The sequence below is a fragment of the Brienomyrus brachyistius genome, unplaced genomic scaffold (genome assembly GCF_023856365.1).
Source record: "Brienomyrus brachyistius isolate T26 unplaced genomic scaffold, BBRACH_0.4 scaffold69, whole genome shotgun sequence".
NCBI lineage: Eukaryota > Metazoa > Chordata > Actinopteri > Osteoglossiformes > Mormyridae > Brienomyrus > Brienomyrus brachyistius.
In genome coordinates this window covers 320,001-338,838 of record NW_026042344.1, presented here as the reverse complement: position 1 = coordinate 338,838, position 18,838 = coordinate 320,001, and the positions used below count along the sequence as shown (strand labels likewise).

The 18,838-nt window shown below is 57.7% G+C and overlaps 38 non-coding genes across 38 annotated transcripts in view; all 38 read right to left on the bottom strand.

Moving 5' to 3' along the window:
• Positions 1-1,551: 1,551 nt before the first annotated feature.
• Positions 1,552-1,665, bottom strand: LOC125725769 (U5 spliceosomal RNA). Its single transcript, XR_007387614.1, has one exon. It is a non-coding gene; the product is annotated as a U5 spliceosomal RNA (small nuclear RNA).
• A 423-nt stretch (positions 1,666-2,088) lies between these two features.
• On the bottom strand, positions 2,089-2,280 carry LOC125725999 (U2 spliceosomal RNA). Its single transcript, XR_007387839.1, has one exon. It is a non-coding gene; the product is annotated as a U2 spliceosomal RNA (small nuclear RNA).
• A 197-nt stretch (positions 2,281-2,477) lies between these two features.
• LOC125725768 (U5 spliceosomal RNA) lies at positions 2,478-2,591 on the bottom strand. The gene has a single exon (XR_007387613.1). It is a non-coding gene; the product is annotated as a U5 spliceosomal RNA (small nuclear RNA).
• A 424-nt stretch (positions 2,592-3,015) lies between these two features.
• LOC125725998 (U2 spliceosomal RNA) lies at positions 3,016-3,207 on the bottom strand. The gene has a single exon (XR_007387838.1). It is a non-coding gene; the product is annotated as a U2 spliceosomal RNA (small nuclear RNA).
• A 197-nt stretch (positions 3,208-3,404) lies between these two features.
• Positions 3,405-3,518, bottom strand: LOC125725767 (U5 spliceosomal RNA). Its single transcript, XR_007387612.1, has one exon. It is a non-coding gene; the product is annotated as a U5 spliceosomal RNA (small nuclear RNA).
• Positions 3,519-3,944: 426 nt separating this feature from the next.
• On the bottom strand, positions 3,945-4,136 carry LOC125725864 (U2 spliceosomal RNA). The gene has a single exon (XR_007387708.1). It is a non-coding gene; the product is annotated as a U2 spliceosomal RNA (small nuclear RNA).
• Positions 4,137-4,333: 197 nt separating this feature from the next.
• LOC125725766 (U5 spliceosomal RNA) lies at positions 4,334-4,447 on the bottom strand. The gene has a single exon (XR_007387611.1). It is a non-coding gene; the product is annotated as a U5 spliceosomal RNA (small nuclear RNA).
• A 422-nt stretch (positions 4,448-4,869) lies between these two features.
• LOC125725997 (U2 spliceosomal RNA) lies at positions 4,870-5,061 on the bottom strand. The gene has a single exon (XR_007387837.1). It is a non-coding gene; the product is annotated as a U2 spliceosomal RNA (small nuclear RNA).
• Positions 5,062-5,258: 197 nt separating this feature from the next.
• On the bottom strand, positions 5,259-5,372 carry LOC125725765 (U5 spliceosomal RNA). Its single transcript, XR_007387610.1, has one exon. It is a non-coding gene; the product is annotated as a U5 spliceosomal RNA (small nuclear RNA).
• Positions 5,373-5,796: 424 nt separating this feature from the next.
• LOC125725853 (U2 spliceosomal RNA) lies at positions 5,797-5,988 on the bottom strand. The gene has a single exon (XR_007387697.1). It is a non-coding gene; the product is annotated as a U2 spliceosomal RNA (small nuclear RNA).
• A 197-nt stretch (positions 5,989-6,185) lies between these two features.
• LOC125725764 (U5 spliceosomal RNA) lies at positions 6,186-6,299 on the bottom strand. Its single transcript, XR_007387609.1, has one exon. It is a non-coding gene; the product is annotated as a U5 spliceosomal RNA (small nuclear RNA).
• Positions 6,300-6,722: 423 nt separating this feature from the next.
• On the bottom strand, positions 6,723-6,914 carry LOC125726011 (U2 spliceosomal RNA). Its single transcript, XR_007387850.1, has one exon. It is a non-coding gene; the product is annotated as a U2 spliceosomal RNA (small nuclear RNA).
• A 197-nt stretch (positions 6,915-7,111) lies between these two features.
• Positions 7,112-7,225, bottom strand: LOC125725763 (U5 spliceosomal RNA). Its single transcript, XR_007387608.1, has one exon. It is a non-coding gene; the product is annotated as a U5 spliceosomal RNA (small nuclear RNA).
• Positions 7,226-7,649: 424 nt separating this feature from the next.
• Positions 7,650-7,841, bottom strand: LOC125725996 (U2 spliceosomal RNA). Its single transcript, XR_007387836.1, has one exon. It is a non-coding gene; the product is annotated as a U2 spliceosomal RNA (small nuclear RNA).
• Positions 7,842-8,038: 197 nt separating this feature from the next.
• Positions 8,039-8,152, bottom strand: LOC125725761 (U5 spliceosomal RNA). The gene has a single exon (XR_007387606.1). It is a non-coding gene; the product is annotated as a U5 spliceosomal RNA (small nuclear RNA).
• Positions 8,153-8,577: 425 nt separating this feature from the next.
• Positions 8,578-8,769, bottom strand: LOC125725995 (U2 spliceosomal RNA). Its single transcript, XR_007387835.1, has one exon. It is a non-coding gene; the product is annotated as a U2 spliceosomal RNA (small nuclear RNA).
• Positions 8,770-8,966: 197 nt separating this feature from the next.
• LOC125725760 (U5 spliceosomal RNA) lies at positions 8,967-9,080 on the bottom strand. The gene has a single exon (XR_007387605.1). It is a non-coding gene; the product is annotated as a U5 spliceosomal RNA (small nuclear RNA).
• Positions 9,081-9,505: 425 nt separating this feature from the next.
• LOC125725994 (U2 spliceosomal RNA) lies at positions 9,506-9,697 on the bottom strand. The gene has a single exon (XR_007387834.1). It is a non-coding gene; the product is annotated as a U2 spliceosomal RNA (small nuclear RNA).
• Positions 9,698-9,894: 197 nt separating this feature from the next.
• LOC125725759 (U5 spliceosomal RNA) lies at positions 9,895-10,008 on the bottom strand. The gene has a single exon (XR_007387604.1). It is a non-coding gene; the product is annotated as a U5 spliceosomal RNA (small nuclear RNA).
• A 428-nt stretch (positions 10,009-10,436) lies between these two features.
• On the bottom strand, positions 10,437-10,628 carry LOC125725842 (U2 spliceosomal RNA). The gene has a single exon (XR_007387686.1). It is a non-coding gene; the product is annotated as a U2 spliceosomal RNA (small nuclear RNA).
• Positions 10,629-10,825: 197 nt separating this feature from the next.
• LOC125725758 (U5 spliceosomal RNA) lies at positions 10,826-10,939 on the bottom strand. Its single transcript, XR_007387603.1, has one exon. It is a non-coding gene; the product is annotated as a U5 spliceosomal RNA (small nuclear RNA).
• A 424-nt stretch (positions 10,940-11,363) lies between these two features.
• LOC125725993 (U2 spliceosomal RNA) lies at positions 11,364-11,555 on the bottom strand. The gene has a single exon (XR_007387833.1). It is a non-coding gene; the product is annotated as a U2 spliceosomal RNA (small nuclear RNA).
• Positions 11,556-11,752: 197 nt separating this feature from the next.
• On the bottom strand, positions 11,753-11,866 carry LOC125725757 (U5 spliceosomal RNA). The gene has a single exon (XR_007387602.1). It is a non-coding gene; the product is annotated as a U5 spliceosomal RNA (small nuclear RNA).
• Positions 11,867-12,292: 426 nt separating this feature from the next.
• On the bottom strand, positions 12,293-12,484 carry LOC125725830 (U2 spliceosomal RNA). Its single transcript, XR_007387675.1, has one exon. It is a non-coding gene; the product is annotated as a U2 spliceosomal RNA (small nuclear RNA).
• Positions 12,485-12,681: 197 nt separating this feature from the next.
• LOC125725756 (U5 spliceosomal RNA) lies at positions 12,682-12,795 on the bottom strand. The gene has a single exon (XR_007387601.1). It is a non-coding gene; the product is annotated as a U5 spliceosomal RNA (small nuclear RNA).
• A 424-nt stretch (positions 12,796-13,219) lies between these two features.
• LOC125725991 (U2 spliceosomal RNA) lies at positions 13,220-13,411 on the bottom strand. Its single transcript, XR_007387831.1, has one exon. It is a non-coding gene; the product is annotated as a U2 spliceosomal RNA (small nuclear RNA).
• Positions 13,412-13,608: 197 nt separating this feature from the next.
• Positions 13,609-13,722, bottom strand: LOC125725755 (U5 spliceosomal RNA). The gene has a single exon (XR_007387600.1). It is a non-coding gene; the product is annotated as a U5 spliceosomal RNA (small nuclear RNA).
• Positions 13,723-14,146: 424 nt separating this feature from the next.
• LOC125725990 (U2 spliceosomal RNA) lies at positions 14,147-14,338 on the bottom strand. Its single transcript, XR_007387830.1, has one exon. It is a non-coding gene; the product is annotated as a U2 spliceosomal RNA (small nuclear RNA).
• Positions 14,339-14,535: 197 nt separating this feature from the next.
• LOC125725754 (U5 spliceosomal RNA) lies at positions 14,536-14,649 on the bottom strand. The gene has a single exon (XR_007387599.1). It is a non-coding gene; the product is annotated as a U5 spliceosomal RNA (small nuclear RNA).
• Positions 14,650-15,075: 426 nt separating this feature from the next.
• Positions 15,076-15,267, bottom strand: LOC125725819 (U2 spliceosomal RNA). The gene has a single exon (XR_007387664.1). It is a non-coding gene; the product is annotated as a U2 spliceosomal RNA (small nuclear RNA).
• Positions 15,268-15,464: 197 nt separating this feature from the next.
• LOC125725753 (U5 spliceosomal RNA) lies at positions 15,465-15,578 on the bottom strand. The gene has a single exon (XR_007387598.1). It is a non-coding gene; the product is annotated as a U5 spliceosomal RNA (small nuclear RNA).
• A 426-nt stretch (positions 15,579-16,004) lies between these two features.
• LOC125725989 (U2 spliceosomal RNA) lies at positions 16,005-16,196 on the bottom strand. Its single transcript, XR_007387829.1, has one exon. It is a non-coding gene; the product is annotated as a U2 spliceosomal RNA (small nuclear RNA).
• A 197-nt stretch (positions 16,197-16,393) lies between these two features.
• Positions 16,394-16,507, bottom strand: LOC125725752 (U5 spliceosomal RNA). Its single transcript, XR_007387597.1, has one exon. It is a non-coding gene; the product is annotated as a U5 spliceosomal RNA (small nuclear RNA).
• A 423-nt stretch (positions 16,508-16,930) lies between these two features.
• Positions 16,931-17,122, bottom strand: LOC125726009 (U2 spliceosomal RNA). The gene has a single exon (XR_007387849.1). It is a non-coding gene; the product is annotated as a U2 spliceosomal RNA (small nuclear RNA).
• Positions 17,123-17,319: 197 nt separating this feature from the next.
• LOC125725750 (U5 spliceosomal RNA) lies at positions 17,320-17,433 on the bottom strand. Its single transcript, XR_007387595.1, has one exon. It is a non-coding gene; the product is annotated as a U5 spliceosomal RNA (small nuclear RNA).
• A 429-nt stretch (positions 17,434-17,862) lies between these two features.
• LOC125725988 (U2 spliceosomal RNA) lies at positions 17,863-18,054 on the bottom strand. The gene has a single exon (XR_007387828.1). It is a non-coding gene; the product is annotated as a U2 spliceosomal RNA (small nuclear RNA).
• A 197-nt stretch (positions 18,055-18,251) lies between these two features.
• LOC125725749 (U5 spliceosomal RNA) lies at positions 18,252-18,365 on the bottom strand. The gene has a single exon (XR_007387594.1). It is a non-coding gene; the product is annotated as a U5 spliceosomal RNA (small nuclear RNA).
• Positions 18,366-18,788: 423 nt separating this feature from the next.
• The window catches only part of LOC125725987 (U2 spliceosomal RNA), a 192-nt gene continuing 142 nt past the window's right edge, over positions 18,789-18,838 (bottom strand). Inside the window, exon 1 of the small nuclear RNA XR_007387827.1 lies at positions 18,789-18,838. This exon is cut by the window's right edge and continues 142 nt beyond it. This is a non-coding gene — a small nuclear RNA (U2 spliceosomal RNA).

Genomic DNA, 18,838 nt, shown 5'->3' with positions numbered 1-18,838 from the left:
ACGCCTGGAGCCAGGGCGAGCTGCTCCACCTTGTTCGGAGACCCCTCCTGCACTGGTGTCGCACTCGAAGGGGCCTCCTCCACCTCGACCAGGGCTTCTCCTCCTGCCCCCGTCGCCGGCTGTTCCTGCCCAGTCGTGGGGGCTAGAGCTCCCCCACCATTCTCCGTGCCGACTGCTCTGTTACCCGACAGAGCGTCGGCATATGTAGTCTTTTTCTGTGGGCAGGAACGAGCCAGATGGTCCTCGCCGTTACAGTGTTTGCAGCGACGGGGGCCCTTGCAGTCCCTGGCCATGTGCCCCGACTCCAGGCAGTTGCGGCAGCGCAGGTTGGCGCATCCCTCCAGGGTGTGTCCAAAACTGTGGCACTGCCGGCAGAAGGGAGGCTGTCCAGAATAAAAAAGGTATGCCTTATTGCCCTGTAAAGTAAAATAGGCTGGGGGGTGGCTAAAACCGCCTGCGCCATTAGCGTCCGGGCGCAGGCGGGCCTGGAACTGGCGTCGGCCAGTCCAGATCCCCAGCTCATCCCGGATGTCCCTGTGGCCAGGAAGAAGATCCACATACTTTGTCAGAAATTGGGAAACGGCCTCGGCGGTAACATGCGGGTTGAAACAATGGACTGTTATTACCCGCTTGTCGGGCCACCACAGCGGCTCGATGTTGTAACGTCCGAGGAGGGGGTGCTGGGCCCCCTCCTTGCTCCGCTCCAGGACCTTGGTGTAACTCTCGTCGGTGGACAAGGTGACCTCGAAGAAGCGGAAGGGCCCATTCCGCTGTACGCAGAGGATGTCCTGCATCTGAAGGCCCAACGCTCCAAAGGCCACCTCCCGGATGAAGGCCAGCCGGTCGGGGAAGGTGCCCACCTCCTCCTCAGCCCTCCAGCAGAACCGGGCGGTATTCCGCAGGCCCCCGCCTGCTACCAGCCACGGCCCGCTGAAGGGCTTCCTCGATGGCCCGCCGGCCGTTGCCATCCGGGAAGGTCCACCGACGTCGCCGCTGGAGCAGAGTCCTTCCGCCGCCGTGGTCCCGACGTCCGTCGTCCGCCAATCCGGGATGAGCCGAGCAGAGCTAAACTATAAAAGCAGCTAAAAAATAAAAACACCAGTTCGCCCAGCAGGGCGGTGGACAAGCCACCAGCCACTGCGGGATCCCCAGCCTAATAAAAACAGAAATAAAAGCAGGGATAAAAGGCTAAAAAGGAAGGCACGGGTCGCCCCGTGGCAGCGGCGGTCAAGCCACCTGCTGGTCACGCCTTAGGTTCACCGTGCCTTCCTCTAAAAAACCCAACGCAGTCCATAAAAAGCGGTAAAAAGTCAATACAATCCACTTGATCTTAGCCAAAAGGCCGAGAAGCGATGCCCGCAGACTGCGCCCCGCCGGGCTCCGGCATGCGGGACGCCGACGGAGCCGGCGCGGCTGGGTCCTCGCCAGCCTCTCTGGGAGGTGGCGCCCGGCGAGACCACGCACGATCCCAGAGGACCAGAAACACGCCACTGGGCAGATAGAGCCGGCCGCTAAGCCGGGCACAGTCTTACTTTGATACAGCGGCGGTGCAGCTCTGCTTGCGCAGAGCCTCCAAAAATACAGTGAACTCATCGCTATCCCTCTCCACGGAAATCTTTAGTAAAAGGCGAAAGATTTATACGGGATGAAGAGAGACCCGAGTCGATGCAGAGCCGTCGCTCAGCAGGTGGCCGTTAGCCGGGCCTCCGTGACGCCCCCGCTCGGGGTTGAATTCTGGGGGGCGTCGCAGCCACCGGCCTCGGGGCCCCGACTCCTCCCTGTCCTCCTGGCATCTGAAAGATCAGCAATCATGTAAACGGACATGAGAGAAAATTCAAAAGGCAAAGATGACGGCCTGCCTTACCTCAGCACAGCTGCCCACCCCTCAGAGAGCATATCATGACCGTCCTTTTTTTTTATGATTTTAAAAAAAAAAAAAAAAAAAGAAGAAAAACGGAGGGAAGCGGGACCGGCGCACGGACAGAGTCGGTCCCTCACGACACCGGCTGATCGCCTGGCAAGCGGCGCAGGCTCTCGGTCTGATAAGCGGAACACCGATCAGCTCTGTCTTTCAACAGCAGGGGGCAGTAGAGGTGCACCGTTCCCAGAAACACTGCAATACCGGGTCGATGCGTGGAGCGGACGGGGCAAGCCCCACTTCCGGCTCCCTGTTCCAAAAATCCGTTTAATATGTGGTCCCCTCCATGGGGGACGTATCAGATATTAAACTGATAAGAACAGATACTACACTTGATCTTAGCCAAAAGGCCGAGAAGCGATGCCCGCAGACTGCGCCCCGCCGGGCTCCGGCATGCGGGACGCCGACGGAGCCGGCGCGGCTGGGTCCTCGCCAGCCTCTCTGGGAGGTGGCGCCCGGCGAGACCACGCACGATCCCAGAGGACCAGAAACACGCCACTGGGCAGATAGAGCCGGCCGCTAAGCCGGGCACAGTCTTACTTTGATACGGCGGCGGTGCAGCTCTGCTTGCGCAGAGCCTCCAAAAATACAGTGAACTCATCGCTATCCCTCTCCACGGAAATCTTTAGTAAAAGGCGAAAGATTTATACGGGATGAAGAGAGACCCGAGTCGATGCAGAGCCGTCGCTCAGCAGGTGGCCGCTAGCCGGGCCTCCGTGACGCCCCCGCTCGGGGTTGAATTCTCGGGGGCGTCGCAGCCACCGGCCTCGGGGCCCCGACTCCTCCCTGTCCTCCTGGCATCTGAAAGATCAGCAATCAGGTAAACAGACATGAGAGAAAATTCAAAAGGCAAAGATGACGGCCTGCCTTACCTCAGCACAGCTGCCCACCCCTCAGAGAGCATATCATGACCGTGCTTTTTTTTTTTCATGATCTAAAAAAAAAAAAAAAAAAGAAGAAAAACGGAGGGAAGCGGGACCGGCGCACGGACAGAGTCGGTCCCTCACGACACCGGCTGATCGCCTGACAAGCGGCGCAGGCTCTCGGTCTGATAAGCGGAACACCGATCAGCTCTGTCTTTCAACAACAGGGGGCAGTAGAGGTGCACCGTTCCCAGAAACACTGCAATACCGGGTCGATGCGTGGAGCGGACGGGGCAAGCCCCACTTCCGGCTCCCTGTTCCAAAAATCCGTTTAATATGTGGTCCCCTCCATGGGGGACGTATCAGATATTAAACTGATAAGAACAGATACTACACTTGATCTTAGCCAAAAGGCCGAGAAGCGATGCCCGCAGACTGCGCCCCGCCGGGCTCCGGCATGCGGGACGCCGACGGAGCCGGCGCGGCTGGGTCCTCGCCAGCCTCTCTGGGAGGTGGCGCCCGGCGAGACCACGCACGATCCCAGAGGACCAGAAACACGCCACTGGGCAGATAGAGCCGGCCGCTGAGCCGGGCACAGTCTTACTTTGATACGGCGGCGGTGCAGCTCTGCTTGCGCAGAGCCTCCAAAAATACAGTGAACTCATCGCTATCCCTCTCCACGGAAATCTTTAGTAAAAGGCGAAAGATTTATACGGGATGAAGAGAGACCCGAGTCGATGCAGAGCCGTCGCTCAGCAGGTGGCCGCTAGCCGGGCCTCCGTGACGCCCCCGCTCGGGGTTGAATTCTCGGGGGCGTCGCAGCCACCGGCCTCGGGGCCCCGACTCCTCCCTGTCCTCCTGGCATCTGAAAGATCAGCAATCATGTAAACAGACATGAGAGAAAATTCAAAAGGCAAAGATGACGGCCTGCCTTACCTCAGCACAGCTGCCCAACCCTCAGAGAGCATATCATGACCGTGCTTTTTTTTTTTTATGATTTAAAAAAAAAAAAAAAAAAAAAAAGAAAAACGGAGGGAAGCGGGACCGGCGCACGGACAGAGTCGGTCCCTCACGACACCGGCTGATCGCCTGACAAGCGGCGCAGGCTCTCGGTCTGATAAGCGGAACACCGATCAGCTCTGTCTTTCAACAGCAGGGGGCAGTAGAGGTGCACCGTTCCCAGAAACACTGCAATACCGGGTCGATGCGTGGAGCGGACGGGGCAAGCCCCACTTCCGGCTCCCTGTTCCAAAAATCTGTTTAATATGTGGTCCCCTCCATGGGGGACGTATCAGATATTAAACTGATAAGAACAGATACTACACTTGATCTTAGCCAAAAGGCCGAGAAGCGATGCCCGCAGACTGCGCCCCGCCGGGCTCCGGCATGCGGGACGCCGACGGAGCCGGCGCGGCTGGGTCCTCGCCAGCCTCTCTGGGAGGTGGCGCCCGGCGAGACCACGCACGATCCCAGAGGACCAGAAACACGCCACTGGGCAGATAGAGCCGGCCGCTAAGCCGGGCACAGTCTTACTTTGATACGGCGGCGGTGCAGCTCTGCTTGCGCAGAGCCTCCAAAAATACAGTGAACTCATCGCTATCCCTCTCCACGGAAATCTTTAGTAAAAGGCGAAAGATTTATACGGGATGAAGAGAGACCCGAGTCGATGCAGAGCCGTCGCTCAGCAGGTGGCCGCTAGCCGGGCCTCCGTGACGCCCCCGCTCGGGGTTGAATTCTCGGGGGCGTCGCAGCCACCGGCCTCGGGGCCCCGACTCCTCCCTGTCCTCCTGGCATCTGAAAGATCAGCAATCATGTAAACAGACATGAGAGAAAATTCAAAAGGCAAAGATGACGGCCTGCCTTACCTCAGCACAGCTGCCCACCCCTCAGAGAGCATATCATGACCGTGCTTTTTTTTTTCATGATTTAAAAAAAAAAAAAAAAAGAAGAAAAACGGAGGGAAGCGGGACCGGCGCACGGACAGAGTCGGTCCCTCACGACACCGGCTGATCGCCTGACAAGCGGCGCAGGCTCTCGGTCTGATAAGCGGAACACCGATCAGCTCTGTCTTTCAACAGCAGGGGGCAGTAGAGGTGCACCGTTCCCAGAAACACTGCAATACCGGGTCGATGCGTGGAGCGGACGGGGCAAGCCCCACTTCCGGCTCCCTGTTCCAAAAATCCGTTTAATATGTGGTCCCCTCCATGGGGGACGTATCAGATATTAAACTGATAAGAACAGATACTACACTTGATCTTAGCCAAAAGGCCGAGAAGCGATGCCCGCAGACTGCGCCCCGCCGGGCTCCGGCATGCGGGACGCCGACGGAGCCGGCGCGGCTGGGTCCTCGCCAGCCTCTCTGGGAGGTGGCGCCCGGCGAGACCACGCACGATCCCAGAGGACCAGAAACACGCCACTGGGCAGATAGAGCCGGCCGCTAAGCCGGGCACAGTCTTACTTTGATACGGCGGCGGTGCAGCTCTGCTTGCGCAGAGCCTCCAAAAATACAGTGAACTCATCGCTATCCCTCTCCACGGAAATCTTTAGTAAAAGGCGAAAGATTTATACGGGATGAAGAGAGACCCGAGTCGATGCAGAGCCGTCGCTCAGCAGGTGGCCGCTAGCCGGGCCTCCGTGACGCCCCCGCTCGGGGTTGAATTCTCGGGGGCGTCGCAGCCACCGGCCTCGGGGCCCCGACTCCTCCCTGTCCTCCTGGCATCTGAAAGATCAGCAATCAGGTAAACAGACATGAGAGAAAATTCAAAAGGCAAAGATGACGGCCTGCCTTACCTCAGCACAGCTGCCCACCCCTCAGAGAGCATATCATGACCGTGCTTTTTTTTTTTCATGATTTAAAAAAAAAAAAAAAAAAGAAGAAAAACGGAGGGAAGCGGGACCGGCGCACGGACAGAGTCGGTCCCTCACGACACCGGCTGATCGCCTGACAAGCGGCGCAGGCTCTCGGTCTGATAAGCGGAACACCGATCAGCTCTGTCTTTCAACAGCAGGGGGCAGTAGAGGTGCACCGTTCCCAGAAACACTGCAATACCGGGTCGATGCGTGGAGCGGACGGGGCAAGCCCCACTTCCGGCTCCCTGTTCCAAAAATCTGTTTAATATGTGGTCCCCTCCATGGGGGACGTATCAGATATTAAACTGATAAGAACAGATACTACACTTGATCTTAGCCAAAAGGCCGAGAAGCGATGCCCGCAGACTGCGCCCCGCCGGGCTCCGGCATGCGGGACGCCGACGGAGCCGGCGCGGCTGGGTCCTCGCCAGCCTCTCTGGGAGGTGGCGCCCGGCGAGACCACGCACGATCCCAGAGGACCAGAAACACGCCACTGGGCAGATAGAGCCGGCCGCTAAGCCGGGCACAGTCTTACTTTGATACGGCGGCGGTGCAGCTCTGCTTGCGCAGAGCCTCCAAAAATACAGTGAACTCATCGCTATCCCTCTCCACGGAAATCTTTAGTAAAAGGCGAAAGATTTATACGGGATGAAGAGAGACCCGAGTCGATGCAGAGCCGTCGCTCAGCAGGTGGCCGCTAGCCGGGCCTCCGTGACGCCCCCGCTCGGGGTTGAATTCTCGGGGGCGTCGCAGCCACCGGCCTCGGGGCCCCGACTCCTCCCTGTCCTCCTGGCATCTGAAAGATCAGCAATCATGTAAACAGACATGAGAGAAAATTCAAAAGGCAAAGATGACGGCCTGCCTTACCTCAGCACAGCTGCCCACCCCTCAGAGAGCATATCATGACCGTGCTTTTTTTTTTCATGATTTAAAAAAAAAAAAAAAAAAGAAGAAAAACGGAGGGAAGCGGGACCGGCGCACGGACAGAGTCGGTCCCTCACGACACCGGCTGATCGCCTGACAAGCGGCGCAGGCTCTCGGTCTGATAAGCGGAACACCGATCAGCTCTGTCTTTCAACAGCAGGGGGCAGTAGAGGTGCACCGTTCCCAGAAACACTGCAATACCGGGTCGATGCGTGGAGCGGACGGGGCAAGCCCCACTTCCGGCTCCCTGTTCCAAAAATCCGTTTAATATGTGGTCCCCTCCATGGGGGACGTATCAGATATTAAACTGATAAGAACAGATACTACACTTGATCTTAGCCAAAAGGCAGAGAAGCGATGCCCGCAGACTGCGCCCCGCCGGGCTCCGGCATGCGGGACGCCGACGGAGCCGGCGCGGCTGGGTCCTCGCCAGCCTCTCTGGGAGGTGGCGCCCGGCGAGACCACGCACGATCCCAGAGGACCAGAAACACGCCACTGGGCAGATAGAGCCGGCCGCTAAGCCGGGCACAGTCTTACTTTGATACGGCGGCGGTGCAGCTCTGCTTGCGCAGAGCCTCCAAAAATACAGTGAACTCATCGCTATCCCTCTCCACGGAAATCTTTAGTAAAAGGCGAAAGATTTATACGGGATGAAGAGAGACCCGAGTCGATGCAGAGCCGTCGCTCAGCAGGTGGCCGCTAGCCGGGCCTCCGTGACGCCCCCGCTCGGGGTTGAATTCTCGGGGGCGTCGCAGCCACCGGCCTCGGGGCCCCGACTCCTCCCTGTCCTCCTGGCATCTGAAAGATCAGCAATCATGTAAACAGACATGAGAGAAAATTCAAAAGGCAAAGATGACGGCCTGCCTTACCTCAGCACAGCTGCCCACCCCTCAGAGAGCATATCATGACCGTGCTTTTTTTTTATGATTTAAAAAAAAAAAAAAAAAAAAAAAAGAAAAACGGAGGGAAGCGGGACCGGCGCACGGACAGAGTCGGTCCCTCACGACACCGGCTGATCGCCTGACAAGCGGCGCAGGCTCTCGGTCTGATAAGCGGAACACCGATCAGCTCTGTCTTTCAACAGCAGGGGGCAGTAGAGGTGCACCGTTCCCAGAAACACTGCAATACCGGGTCGATGCGTGGAGCGGACGGGGCAAGCCCCACTTCCGGCTCCCTGTTCCAAAAATCCGTTTAATATGTGGTCCCCTCCATGGGGGACGTATCAGATATTAAACTGATAAGAACAGATACTACACTTGATCTTAGCCAAAAGGCCGAGAAGCGATGCCCGCAGACTGCGCCCCGCCGGGCTCCGGCATGCGGGACGCCGACGGAGCCGGCGCGGCTGGGTCCTCGCCAGCCTCTCTGGGAGGTGGCGCCCGGCGAGACCACGCACGATCCCAGAGGACCAGAAACACGCCACTGGGCAGATAGAGCCGGCCGCTGAGCCGGGCACAGTCTTACTTTGATACGGCGGCGGTGCAGCTCTGCTTGCGCAGAGCCTCCAAAAATACAGTGAACTCATCGCTATCCCTCTCCACGGAAATCTTTAGTAAAAGGCGAAAGATTTATACGGGATGAAGAGAGACCCGAGTCGATGCAGAGCCGTCGCTCAGCAGGTGGCCGCTAGCCGGGCCTCCGTGACGCCCCCGCTCGGGGTTGAATTCTCGGGGGCGTCGCAGCCACCGGCCTCGGGGCCCCGACTCCTCCCTGTCCTCCTGGCATCTGAAAGATCAGCAATCATGTAAACAGACATGAGAGAAAATTCAAAAGGCAAAGATGACGGCCTGCCTTACCTCAGCACAGCTGCCCAACCCTCAGAGAGCATATCATGACCGTGCTTTTTTTTTTTATGATTTAAAAAAAAAAAAAAAAAAAAAAAGAAAAACGGAGGGAAGCGGGACCGGCGCACGGACAGAGTCGGTCCCTCACGACACCGGCTGATCGCCTGACAAGCGGCGCAGGCTCTCGGTCTGATAAGCGGAACACCGATCAGCTCTGTCTTTCAACAGCAGGGGGCAGTAGAGGTGCACCGTTCCCAGAAACACTGCAATACCGGGTCGATGCGTGGAGCGGACGGGGCAAGCCCCACTTCCGGCTCCCTGTTCCAAAAATCCGTTTAATATGTGGTCCCCTCCATGGGGGACGTATCAGATATTAAACTGATAAGAACAGATACTACACTTGATCTTAGCCAAAAGGCCGAGAAGCGATGCCCGCAGACTGCGCCCCGCCGGGCTCCGGCATGCGGGACGCCGACGGAGCCGGCGCGGCTGGGTCCTCGCCAGCCTCTCTGGGAGGTGGCGCCCGGCGAGACCACGCACGATCCCAGAGGACCAGAAACACGCCACTGGGCAGATAGAGCCGGCCGCTAAGCCGGGCACAGTCTTACTTTGATACGGCGGCGGTGCAGCTCTGCTTGCGCAGAGCCTCCAAAAATACAGTGAACTCATCGCTATCCCTCTCCACGGAAATCTTTAGTAAAAGGCGAAAGATTTATACGGGATGAAGAGAGACCCGAGTCGATGCAGAGCCGTCGCTCAGCAGGTGGCCGCTAGCCGGGCCTCCGTGACGCCCCCGCTCGGGGTTGAATTCTCGGGGGCGTCGCAGCCACCGGCCTCGGGGCCCCGACTCCTCCCTGTCCTCCTGGCATCTGAAAGATCAGCAATCAGGTAAACAGACATGAGAGAAAATTCAAAAGGCAAAGATGACGGCCTGCCTTACCTCAGCACAGCTGCCCACCCCTCAGAGAGCATATCATGACCGTGCTTTTTTTTTTTCATGATTTAAAAAAAAAAAAAAAAAAAGAAGAAAAACGGAGGGAAGCGGGACCGGCGCACGGACAGAGTCGGTCCCTCACGACACCGGCTGATCGCCTGACAAGCGGCGCAGGCTCTCGGTCTGATAAGCGGAACACCGATCAGCTCTGTCTTTCAACAGCAGGGGGCAGTAGAGGTGCACCGTTCCCAGAAACACTGCAATACCGGGTCGATGCGTGGAGCGGACGGGGCAAGCCCCACTTCCGGCTCCCTGTTCCAAAAATCCGTTTAATATGTGGTCCCCTCCATGGGGGACGTATCAGATATTAAACTGATAAGAACAGATACTACACTTGATCTTAGCCAAAAGGCCGAGAAGCGATGCCCGCAGACTGCGCCCCGCCGGGCTCCGGCATGCGGGACGCCGACGGAGCCGGCGCGGCTGGGTCCTCGCCAGCCTCTCTGGGAGGTGGCGCCCGGCGAGACCACGCACGATCCCAGAGGACCAGAAACACGCCACTGGGCAGATAGAGCCGGCCGCTGAGCCGGGCACAGTCTTACTTTGATACGGCGGCGGTGCAGCTCTGCTTGCGCAGAGCCTCCAAAAATACAGTGAACTCATCGCTATCCCTCTCCACGGAAATCTTTAGTAAAAGGCGAAAGATTTATACGGGATGAAGAGAGACCCGAGTCGATGCAGAGCCGTCGCTCAGCAGGTGGCCGCTAGCCGGGCCTCCGTGACGCCCCCCGCTCGGGGTTGAATTCTCGGGGGCGTCGCAGCCACCGGCCTCGGGGCCCCGACTCCTCCCTGTCCTCCTGGCATCTGAAAGATCAGCAATCATGTAAACAGACATGAGAGAAAATTCAAAAGGCAAAGATGACGGCCTGCCTTACCTCAGCACAGCTGCCCAACCCTCAGAGAGCATATCATGACCGTGCTTTTTTTTTTTTATGATTTAAAAAAAAAAAAAAAAAAAAAAAAGAAAAACGGAGGGAAGCGGGACCGGCGCACGGACAGAGTCGGTCCCTCACGACACCGGCTGATCGCCTGACAAGCGGCGCAGGCTCTCGGTCTGATAAGCGGAACACCGATCAGCTCTGTCTTTCAACAGCAGGGGGCAGTAGAGGTGCACCGTTCCCAGAAACACTGCAATACCGGGTCGATGCGTGGAGCGGACGGGGCAAGCCCCACTTCCGGCTCCCTGTTCCAAAAATCTGTTTAATATGTGGTCCCCTCCATGGGGGACGTATCAGATATTAAACTGATAAGAACAGATACTACACTTGATCTTAGCCAAAAGGCCGAGAAGCGATGCCCGCAGACTGCGCCCCGCCGGGCTCCGGCATGCGGGACGCCGACGGAGCCGGCGCGGCTGGGTCCTCGCCAGCCTCTCTGGGAGGTGGCGCCCGGCGAGACCACGCACGATCCCAGAGGACCAGAAACACGCCACTGGGCAGATAGAGCCGGCCGCTAAGCCGGGCACAGTCTTACTTTGATACGGCGGCGGTGCAGCTCTGCTTGCGCAGAGCCTCCAAAAATACAGTGAACTCATCGCTATCCCTCTCCACGGAAATCTTTAGTAAAAGGCGAAAGATTTATACGGGATGAAGAGAGACCCGAGTCGATGCAGAGCCGTCGCTCAGCAGGTGGCCGCTAGCCGGGCCTCCGTGACGCCCCCGCTCGGGGTTGAATTCTCGGGGGCGTCGCAGCCACCGGCCTCGGGGCCCCGACTCCTCCCTGTCCTCCTGGCATCTGAAAGATCAGCAATCAGGTAAACAGACATGAGAGAAAATTCAAAAGGCAAAGATGACGGCCTGCCTTACCTCAGCACAGCTGCCCACCCCTCAGAGAGCATATCATGACCGTGCTTTTTTTTTTTCATGATTTAAAAAAAAAAAAAAAAAAGAAGAAAAACGGAGGGAAGCGGGACCGGCGCACGGACAGAGTCGGTCCCTCACGACACCGGCTGATCGCCTGACAAGCGGCGCAGGCTCTCGGTCTGATAAGCGGAAGACCGATCAGCTCTGTCTTTCAACAGCAGGGGGCAGTAGAGGTGCACCGTTCCCAGAAACACTGCAATACCGGGTCGATGCGTGGAGCGGACGGGGCAAGCCCCACTTCCGGCTCCCTGTTCCAAAAATCCGTTTAATATGTGGTCCCCTCCATGGGGGACGTATCAGATATTAAACTGATAAGAACAGATACTACACTTGATCTTAGCCAAAAGGCCGAGAAGCGATGCCCGCAGACTGCGCCCCGCCGGGCTCCGGCATGCGGGACGCCGACGGAGCCGGCGCGGCTGGGTCCTCGCCAGCCTCTCTGGGAGGTGGCGCCCGGCGAGACCACGCACGATCCCAGAGGACCAGAAACACGCCACTGGGCAGATAGAGCCGGCCGCTGAGCCGGGCACAGTCTTACTTTGATACGGCGGCGGTGCAGCTCTGCTTGCGCAGAGCCTCCAAAAATACAGTGAACTCATCGCTATCCCTCTCCACGGAAATCTTTAGTAAAAGGCGAAAGATTTATACGGGATGAAGAGAGACCCGAGTCGATGCAGAGCCGTCGCTCAGCAGGTGGCCGCTAGCCGGGCCTCCGTGACGCCCCCGCTCGGGGTTGAATTCTCGGGGGCGTCGCAGCCACCGGCCTCGGGGCCCCGACTCCTCCCTGTCCTCCTGGCATCTGAAAGATCAGCAATCATGTAAACAGACATGAGAGAAAATTCAAAAGGCAAAGATGACGGCCTGCCTTACCTCAGCACAGCTGCCCAACCCTCAGAGAGCATATCATGACCGTGCTTTTTTTTTTTTATGATTTAAAAAAAAAAAAAAAAAAAAAAAGAAAAACTGAGGGAAGCGGGACCGGCGCACGGACAGAGTCGGTCCCTCACGACACCGGCTGATCGCCTGACAAGCGGCGCAGGCTCTCGGTCTGATAAGCGGAACACCGATCAGCTCTGTCTTTCAACAGCAGGGGGCAGTAGAGGTGCACCGTTCCCAGAAACACTGCAATACCGGGTCGATGCGTGGAGCGGACGGGGCAAGCCCCACTTCCGGCTCCCTGTTCCAAAAATCTGTTTAATATGTGGTCCCCTCCATGGGGGACGTATCAGATATTAAACTGATAAGAACAGATACTACACTTGATCTTAGCCAAAAGGCCGAGAAGCGATGCCCGCAGACTGCGCCCCGCCGGGCTCCGGCATGCGGGACGCCGACGGAGCCGGCGCGGCTGGGTCCTCGCCAGCCTCTCTGGGAGGTGGCGCCCGGCGAGACCACGCACGATCCCAGAGGACCAGAAACACGCCACTGGGCAGATAGAGCCGGCCGCTAAGCCGGGCACAGTCTTACTTTGATACGGCGGCGGTGCAGCTCTGCTTGCGCAGAGCCTCCAAAAATACAGTGAACTCATCGCTATCCCTCTCCACGGAAATCTTTAGTAAAAGGCGAAAGATTTATACGGGATGAAGAGAGACCCGAGTCGATGCAGAGCCGTCGCTCAGCAGGTGGCCGCTAGCCGGGCCTCCGTGACGCCCCCGCTCGGGGTTGAATTCTCGGGGGCGTCGCAGCCACCGGCCTCGGGGCCCCGACTCCTCCCTGTCCTCCTGGCATCTGAAAGATCAGCAATCAGGTAAACAGACATGAGAGAAAATTCAAAAGGCAAAGATGACGGCCTGCCTTACCTCAGCACAGCTGCCCACCCCTCAGAGAGCATATCATGACCGTGCTTTTTTTTTTTCATGATTTAAAAAAAAAAAAAAAAAAGAAGAAAAACGGAGGGAAGCGGGACCGGCGCACGGACAGAGTCGGTCCCTCACGACACCGGCTGATCGCCTGACAAGCGGCGCAGGCTCTCGGTCTGATAAGCGGAACACCGATCAGCTCTGTCTTTCAACAGCAGGGGGCAGTAGAGGTGCACCGTTCCCAGAAACACTGCAATACCGGGTCGATGCGTGGAGCGGACGGGGCAAGCCCCACTTCCGGCTCCCTGTTCCAAAAATCCGTTTAATATGTGGTCCCCTCCATGGGGGACGTATCAGATATTAAACTGATAAGAACAGATACTACACTTGATCTTAGCCAAAAGGCCGAGAAGCGATGCCCGCAGACTGCGCCCCGCCGGGCTCCGGCATGCGGGACGCCGACGGAGCCGGCGCGGCTGGGTCCTCGCCAGCCTCTCTGGGAGGTGGCGCCCGGCGAGACCACGCACGATCCCAGAGGACCAGAAACACGCCACTGGGCAGATAGAGCCGGCCGCTAAGCCGGGCACAGTCTTACTTTGATACGGCGGCGGTGCAGCTCTGCTTGCGCAGAGCCTCCAAAAATACAGTGAACTCATCGCTATCCCTCTCCACGGAAATCTTTAGTAAAAGGCGAAAGATTTATACGGGATGAAGAGAGACCCGAGTCGATGCAGAGCCGTCGCTCAGCAGGTGGCCGCTAGCCGGGCCTCCGTGACGCCCCCGCTCGGGGTTGAATTCTCGGGGGCGTCGCAGCCACCGGCCTCGGGGCCCCGACTCCTCCCTGTCCTCCTGGCATCTGAAAGATCAGCAATCAGGTAAACAGACATGAGAGAAAATTCAAAAGGCAAAGATGACGGCCTGCCTTACCTCAGCACAGCTGCCCACCCCTCAGAGAGCATATCATGACCGTGCTTTTTTTTTTTCATGATTTAAAAAAAAAAAAAAAAAAGAAGAAAAACGGAGGGAAGCGGGACCGGCGCACGGACAGAGTCGGTCCCTCACGACACCGGCTGATCGCCTGACAAGCGGCGCAGGCTCTCGGTCTGATAAGCGGAACACCGATCAGCTCTGTCTTTCAACAGCAGGGGGCAGTAGAGGTGCACCGTTCCCAGAAACACTGCAATACCGGGTCGATGCGTGGAGCGGACGGGGCAAGCCCCACTTCCGGCTCCCTGTTCCAAAAATCCGTTTAATATGTGGTCCCCTCCATGGGGGACGTATCAGATATTAAACTGATAAGAACAGATACTACACTTGATCTTAGCCAAAAGGCCGAGAAGCGATGCCCGCAGACTGCGCCCCGCCGGGCTCCGGCATGCGGGACGCCGACGGAGCCGGCGCGGCTGGGTCCTCGCCAGCCTCTCTGGGAGGTGGCGCCCGGCGAGACCACGCACGATCCCAGAGGACCAGAAACACGCCACTGGGCAGATAGAGCCGGCCGCTGAGCCGGGCACAGTCTTACTTTGATACGGCGGCGGTGCAGCTCTGCTTGCGCAGAGCCTCCAAAAATACAGTGAACTCATCGCTATCCCTCTCCACGGAAATCTTTAGTAAAAGGCGAAAGATTTATACGGGATGAAGAGAGACCCGAGTCGATGCAGAGCCGTCGCTCAGCAGGTGGCCGCTAGCCGGGCCTCCGTGACGCCCCCGCTCGGGGTTGAATTCTCGGGGGCGTCGCAGCCACCGGCCTCGGGGCCCCGACTCCTCCCTGTCCTCCTGGCATCTGAAAGATCAGCAATCATGTAAACAGACATGAGAGAAAATTCAAAAGGCAAAGATGACGGCCTGCCTTACCTCAGCACAGCTGCCCAACCCTCAGAGAGCATATCATGACCGTGCTTTTTTTTTTTTATGATTTAAAAAAAAAAAAAAAAAAAAAAAGAAAAACTGAGGGAAGCGGGACCGGCGCACGGACAGAGTCGGTCCCTCACGACACCGGCTGATCGCCTGACAAGCGGCGCAGGCTCTCGGTCTGATAAGCGGAACACCGATCAGCTCTGTCTTTCAACAGCAGGGGGCAGTAGAGGTGCACCGTTCCCAGAAACACTGCAATACCGGGTCGATGCGTGGAGCGGACGGGGCAAGCCCCACTTCCGGCTCCCTGTTCCAAAAATCTGTTTAATATGTGGTCCCCTCCATGGGGGACGTATCAGATATTAAACTGATAAGAACAGATACTACACTTGATCTTAGCCAAAAGGCCGAGAAGCGATGCCCGCAGACTGCGCCCCGCCGGGCTCCGGCATGCGGGACGCCGACGGAGCCGGCGCGGCTGGGTCCTCGCCAGCCTCTCTGGGAGGTGGCGCCCGGCGAGACCACGCACGATCCCAGAGGACCAGAAACACGCCACTGGGCAGATAGAGCCGGCCGCTAAGCCGGGCACAGTCTTACTTTGATACGGCGGCGGTGCAGCTCTGCTTGCGCAGAGCCTCCAAAAATACAGTGAACTCATCGCTATCCCTCTCCACGGAAATCTTTAGTAAAAGGCGAAAGATTTATACGGGATGAAGAGAGACCCGAGTCGATGCAGAGCCGTCGCTCAGCAGGTGGCCGCTAGCCGGGCCTCCGTGACGCCCCCGCTCGGGGTTGAATTCTCGGGGGCGTCGCAGCCACCGGCCTCGGGGCCCCGACTCCTCCCTGTCCTCCTGGCATCTGAAAGATCAGCAATCATGTAAACAGACATGAGAGAAAATTCAAAAGGCAAAGATGACGGCCTGCCTTACCTCAGCACAGCTGCCCAACCCTCAGAGAGCATATCATGACCGTGCTTTTTTTTTTTTATGATTTAAAAAAAAAAAAAAAAAAAAAAAGAAAAACGGAGGGAAGCGGGACCGGCGCACGGACAGAGTCGGTCCCTCACGACACCGGCTGATCGCCTGACAAGCGGCGCAGGCTCTCGGTCTGATAAGCGGAACACCGATCAGCTCTGTCTTTCAACAGCAGGGGGCAGTAGAGGTGCACCGTTCCCAGAAACACTGCAATACCGGGTCGATGCGTGGAGCGGACGGGGCAAGCCCCACTTCCGGCTCCCTGTTCCAAAAATCCGTTTAATATGTGGTCCCCTCCATGGGGGACGTATCAGATATTAAACTGATAAGAACAGATACTACACTTGATCTTAGCCAAAAGGCCGAGAAGCGATGCCCGCAGACTGCGCCCCGCCGGGCTCCGGCATGCGGGACGCCGACGGAGCCGGCGCGGCTGGGTCCTCGCCAGCCTCTCTGGGAGGTGGCGCCCGGCGAGACCACGCACGATCCCAGAGGACCAGAAACACGCCACTGGGCAGATAGAGCCGGCCGCTAAGCCGGGCACAGTCTTACTTTGATACGGCGGCGGTGCAGCTCTGCTTGCGCAGAGCCTCCAAAAATACAGTGAACTCATCGCTATCCCTCTCCACGGAAATCTTTAGTAAAAGGCGAAAGATTTATACGGGATGAAGAGAGACCCGAGTCGATGCAGAGCCGTCGCTCAGCAGGTGGCCGCTAGCCGGGCCTCCGTGACGCCCCCGCTCGGGGTTGAATTCTCGGGGGCGTCGCAGCCACCGGCCTCGGGGCCCCGACTCCTCCCTGTCCTCCTGGCATCTGAAAGATCAGCAATCATGTAAACAGACATGAGAGAAAATTCAAAAGGCAAAGATGATGGCCTGCCTTACCTCAGCACAGCTGCCCACCCCTCAGAGAGCATATCATGACCGTGCTTTTTTTTTTCATGATTTAAAAAAAAAAAAAAAAAAGAAGAAAAACGGAGGGAAGCGGGACCGGCGCACGGACAGAGTCGGTCCCTCACGACACCGGCTGATCGCCTGACAAGCGGCGCAGGCTCTCGGTCTGATAAGCGGAACACTGATCAGCTCTGTCTTTCAACAGCAGGGGGCAGTAGAGGTGCACCGTTCCCAGAAACACTGCAATACCGGGTCGATGCGTGGAGCGGACGGGGCAAGCCCCACTTCCGGCTCCCTGTTCCAAAAATCCGTTTAATATGTGGTCCCCTCCATGGGGGACGTATCAGATATTAAACTGATAAGAACAGATACTACACTTGATCTTAGCCAAAAGGCAGAGAAGCGATGCCCGCAGACTGCGCCCCGCCGGGCTCCGGCATGCGGGACGCCGACGGAGCCGGCGCGGCTGGGTCCTCGCCAGCCTCTCTGGGAGGTGGCGCCCGGCGAGACCACGCACGATCCCAGAGGACCAGAAACACGCCACTGGGCAGATAGAGCCGGCCGCTAAGCCGGGCACAGTCTTACTTTGATACGGCGGCGGTGCAGCTCTGCTTGCGCAGAGCCTCCAAAAATACAGTGAACTCATCGCTATCCCTCTCCACGGAAATCTTTAGTAAAAGGCGAAAGATTTATACGGGATGAAGAGAGACCCGAGTCGATGCAGAGCCGTCGCTCAGCAGGTGGCCGCTAGCCGGGCCTCCGTGACGCCCCCGCTCGGGGTTGAATTCTCGGGGGCGTCGCAGCCACCGGCCTCGGGGCCCCGACTCCTCCCTGTCCTCCTGGCATCTGAAAGATCAGCAATCATGTAAACAGACATGAGAGAAAATTCAAAAGGCAAAGATGACGGCCTGCCTTACCTCAGCACAGCTGCCCAACCCTCAGAGAGCATATCATGACCGTGCTTTTTTTTTCATGATTTAAAAAAAAAAAAAAAAAAAAAAAAAGAAGAAAAACGGAGGGAAGCGGGACCGGCGCACGGACAGAGTCGGTCCCTCACGACACCGGCTGATCGCCTGACAAGCGGCGCAGGCTCTCGGTCTGATAAGCGGAACACCGATCAGCTCTGTCTTTCAACAGCAGGGGGCAGTAGAGGTGCACCGTTCCCAGAAACACTGCAATACCGGGTCGATGCGTGGAGCGGACGGGGCAAGCCCCACTTCCGGCTCCCTGTTCCAAAAATCCGTTTAATATGTGGTCCCCTCCATGGGGGACGTATCAGATATTAAACTGATAAGAACAGATACTACACTTGATCTTAGCCAAAAGGCCGAGAAGCGATGCCCGCAGACTGCGCCCCGCCGGGCTCCGGCATGCGGGACGCCGACGGAGCCGGCGCGGCTGGGTCCTCGCCAGCCTCTCTGGGAGGTGGCGCCCGGCGAGACCACGCACGATCCCAGAGGACCAGAAACACGCCACTGGGCAGATAGAGCCGGCCGCTAAGCCGGGCACAGTCTTACTTTGATACGGCGGCGGTGCAGCTCTGCTTGCGCAGAGCCTCCAAAAATACAGTGAACTCATCGCTATCCCTCTCCACGGAAATCTTTAGTAAAAGGCGAAAGATTTATACGGGATGAAGAGAGACCCGAGTCGATGCAGAGCCGTCGCTCAGCAGGTGGCCGCTAGCCGGGCCTCCGTGACGCCCCCGCTCGGGGTTGAATTCTCGGGGGCGTCGCAGCCACCGGCCTCGGGGCCCCGACTCCTCCCTGTCCTCCTGGCATCTGAAAGATCAGCAATCATGTAAACAGACATGAGAGAAAATTCAAAAGGCAAAGATGACGGCCTGCCTTACCTCAGCACAGCTGCCCACCCCTCAGAGAGCATATCATGACCGTGCTTTTTTTTTCATGATTTAAAAAAAAAAAAAAAAAAAAAAGAAAAACGGAGGGAAGCGGGACCGGCGCACGGACAGAGTCGGTCCCTCACGACACCGGCTGATCGCCTGACAAGCGGCGCAGGCTCTCGGTCTGATAAGCGGAACACCGATCAGCTCTGTCTTTCAACAGCAGGGGGCAGTAGAGGTGCACCGTTCCCAGAAACACTGCAATACCGGGTCGATGCGTGGA